Source organism: Rhipicephalus sanguineus, chromosome 1, assembly GCF_013339695.2.
Source record: "Rhipicephalus sanguineus isolate Rsan-2018 chromosome 1, BIME_Rsan_1.4, whole genome shotgun sequence".
Classification (NCBI taxonomy): Eukaryota; Metazoa; Arthropoda; class Arachnida; order Ixodida; family Ixodidae; genus Rhipicephalus; species Rhipicephalus sanguineus.
In genome coordinates this window covers 133,078,796-133,083,109 of record NC_051176.1, presented here as the reverse complement: position 1 = coordinate 133,083,109, position 4,314 = coordinate 133,078,796, and positions in this window count along the sequence as shown.

The following is a 4,314-nucleotide window of genomic DNA, read 5'->3' as shown; positions in this document are numbered from 1 at the left end:
GCTTAAAATAGTTGTGGAGTCGCTTGACGCTTCGGTGTGGGCCACCTGACCCCGTAGGAGTGCTGCCGACAAGAGTCGTCTGACTCCCTATAAGTGGTAGCGTGATCCTTCGGATAAGAGTCCATCCACTCTTCCTTGAGGATCAGGGAACTCTCCTAGAGCGCGCCGACATTGACCCACCAAGAGAGTCACTCTCCGAAAAGAGTCACGTATACGTTTTTTTTTTCTTAGAGTGTACACAACCGTGGCATGTGAGAGTGCATCGTTATGCGCACAACACAATCTACTTCTATAGACTACTAACGTTTCATCGAAATGACTGAAGGTATGCAATCTCTATCAAGAGACAAATAGACGCCTTACTTACACATGCACCTTTCGCTGAAATATCGTTTCTGCTTCAATCATTCCATGTGTTTAGCCACGATAAAACAATCAGAAAATTTCGACGCACACATAGCACATACGTGGGCGGCAAAAACCTTTGTTTTACACATGAACTTCGACTACGTAAGACATCACAGTTTTTAGACTTAATTTTAAGTTTTCATGAGAAGCACTGTTTGCTGGCAGTACTCGCCGCAAGCGAATAAGGGGGTGGTGCCATTTGAGTCCACTATCTCGAAGTTAATACAACGAAGTGTTGCAATGCTCTGCCTGGAATCAGCACTAATGAAATTATGTGTTCGCACGATGCAGTCCCCTTTTGATGATCAAGTGTATCCTCTGGGTATGGCAGGTTTTCTGGTTCGTTTTTGACGTCACTGGTGGAAACCCTTTTGCAGAAGATTAAAGGCAAACGAAAAACAGCGGCAGTGAGCCCGACCACCACGACTGCTAGACCTACAGTGGTACCATATAACCCCAAGATAACCCACAACCTAAAAAACGGCGACAGCCAGGTATGGCGTATAGGCACCGGGCGGCCGTCGTAAGGCGCCAGCTACGCCTCTCCCGAAAAGCGCCCCCAGCGGCGGCAGGGACAGCACTGGCATGTGAAGCAGACGACGCGGAGCAGGCTCTGCTACTTTCGGCACGTATTCAAAGAGAAGCGCGGTGTTTCTTTTTGAGCAATTCGAAGCTGTATGCTGTTGCGTTTGTTGCCGAGAGGCAAGGAGAAGCGGCAGCAACAGTGTTTTTTTGAACAATGCACGAAGCGTTCGACTCTCGGACATGTGTTCAGACAACGGGGCCCGTCGTCGGGCTTCAGGCAGACTCCCGCGCAGGCATTTGCGGTCGTGGACGCGTTTAATGGCCGCCAAGTCATCTAGAAAGAATGACACGGTGTCCCTCTCATGTCCACACCGATGAGCGCTGTCTGAACATCAAACGAGTCAGCTTCTTTGCGTGGTGCTGTGCTTGTAGGCGTTTGTTTTCGTTCGGAGACGGACCAGAGGGGGCACGATGCCTCCTCCCTTTCGGGACTGCAAATGAGGCAGGCCCGATTGACGACACGATGTAAAATAAGCATCTTTGCATTTTAACTGCCGAACTCGCTGTTCCTCATTATTGTCTGGAATGTCCCTGGTGCGAAGGCGAGTCCTGACAGCGCAAGTGCACCCACGGCGCTACCAGTTTTTTTGCGCTGCAGTTTCAAAGACTTGACCAGCTGGCGTACGCGTTTTCGTGCGTCTGCTCTAGAGGAGGGTCTCCGCTTGCACGAAGCAGGTTACGTGCACGACATCACGGAATATAAAGGCGACAACGAGTGCAAATAGCGTTGCAAGTGCGCCCCGCAGACGAAGCTTAACGCGATAAGCTATATGATGTGGAGCTAGATGTAAGTAGCACCGTTTCTATTTTTCTTAATGCGAAGCATTTCTTAGCGAACCCTAGGCACTTTGAGCGTTTCTATCTAGGTATCTGTTTATCTAACCGCCTACGTCTGGGTGCTCTCGTGATCGCCTCCTTAACATGGTGTAGACCAAAATTGGCATGGGAGGGTAAGCGGATTTGACGAATATGACTGTCTGCTAATGACATGAATAAAGTGAAAATCTTGTCGCGTACGTCGTCAAACCCTTTCCTCCAGACACGTGTAGCACATACCCGTTTACCACGGGCATCGGTGTACGGGTATGCGCCACAGGTGATTGACAGTTTATATCTACCCAGGAACGGCGAGAACAGACATTGGTAATTAAAATGCGAGAGCGTTAAGAAAAACCGACAACGTCAGCGTTGACCCGACGAATGCAGAGAATGAAAATTAGGATCCCAGCAGGAATCGAACGCAATGGTTCTGCGTGGCAGTCAGGTCTACCACAGAGCCACGCCAGGTCTAGAACCTTCTTTGGAAAAACACCCTATGCAGGCGTAATGTCGGTGCAACGTCAGTTGTGGTTGTGGTGCTGGCTATCTAATTTTATAGCAAAATAATAAACACTACATACGTACTCCTATGATACAGGCGTCATGTCAGGTTAACGTCTGTGGTTCCAGTGTTTGCTCTGCTTTCATAGCAGTGTAATAAACGTTACATCTGTATTTCCTATATGATTCAGCAAGCTATATTCAAGCGTTTCTCGACCCCGGAGGAATGCGGAAACGAAAGTTACGAATGATGTTCACATAATCGCACCGTAAAGTGCACTTCACTGCGAAACCGATTCCCACAAGGCGTGGGATCTGCCGAATATTTAATACCTTGTTATTCTGTCTACACGTTAACATTGTCTCCCAACATTTGAAAAGGATACCCTACGTCTCCTATTCGATTTTCGGCTTTCTTTACGCAATGCTTGGCCGATCGCACATGTTGTTCCTCCGGTGTACATCGTGCAAACCCCTGTTCCCGTTTACCTTCCTTTTCTTTTCGATGCGTCGCCGATTCTAATATTTCAACAGCTATCTTCAGTCTGTGTATTTCATGTAGCTTGACGCAACGAGGGCGGTCGTTGGCGGCCGGTGCGCGAACAAGGCCGTCGTCGACGGCGATTGCAGACGGGAACCGATGGAACTGGATCTACTCCCCAGCTTTATCCATGCTTGCATAGCTGTTTGTGCAGCCTACAGCGCAAGCCTGTCTGCTCGGGCTTGGTTCCCGGGGCCTTTCGGCAGCGCAGGACACAAGCGACGAGAGCACAATGAAGCGCAGCCAACACTCAGCACCGCGTCCCCGCAGCAAGCGCCTGCTCCTTTCTGGCACTCACATTCCGTTAGTTCCGCGCCTCCACCGAAAGAGGCGCCACCAGTCCAAACTCACCCCGCGCCCGGTGCCTATACGTCTCGTATTCTCAGCTCCTGTTAAGTTGGGTGAGCTCTGCTCTTTCAGCTTAACAAATGCCTGCGTAATAAGTAGAAAAACACTAATATTTAATAGATCGAAAGTTAGAAACTGTCTAATCCGACGTTTTTAAAACTGATCTACAACTTTCTCATTGGAATGTTTTTTTTTTTCGCAAAGCTTCGTTGCTTCAAGAGCTGGTTCATTAAACTTGCCTAATTGAGCAATTGAGCGGGACACTAAAAATCAGTGTGGCTTACTCAATGCAAGAGTCAGCAATGTGCATTCAGCCACGCTGTCATAACAAATATATATATATATATATAATATATATATATATATATATATATATATATATATATATATATATATATATATATATATATATATATATATATATATATATATATATATATATATATATATATAATATATATATATATATATATATATATATATGGGTCATTCCATGCCAAGTGTCCCAGACGTGGCGCTCGCACATCGCAGATTTTGCTGATTAATTTGTGCCTTTTTCCCGTGCCACATAGAGTATTGTGGCAAAAGATTTTTGCTCGAAAAAATTTTGACGATCATGGCGCCCCCTCGAATTTCGCTTGTATTTGTTAAAGCGTGCCTTATAGAAAAATGTGTATAAAATCTATTTTTTCGTGTTGAGCTTCGAAACCACGCTTGCGCCATCGCATAGGTACTGTTTAGTTGCCCTATTCTTTAATTCCGAAAATTTTGTGTTTCACTACCAGCTACGTATCTTCAAAAACTACGAAAATCTTCAAAGTTCGTGATTTTTCCTTGAGCTATCTGGAACTCTCTCTAACCAATATAAATAATAGTATGATATTCAGGAAAGTGTATTTTAGTGCAAAAATGTTTAGCGGTAAAATAGACTTCAAATCTTCCCGAAAAAACTTGTGAAATTAGAGAAAATATGCGATTTGTCGCATGTTTGACCGTATTTTTCATACTGATGCGGTCCTAGTGAAAATCCTCGTCATGCGGCGTTTGATAGTAGACTACATCGTTAAGTAATGAAGAAAGTCTAATCAAATTTTTTTGTTAAAGGACCCTGA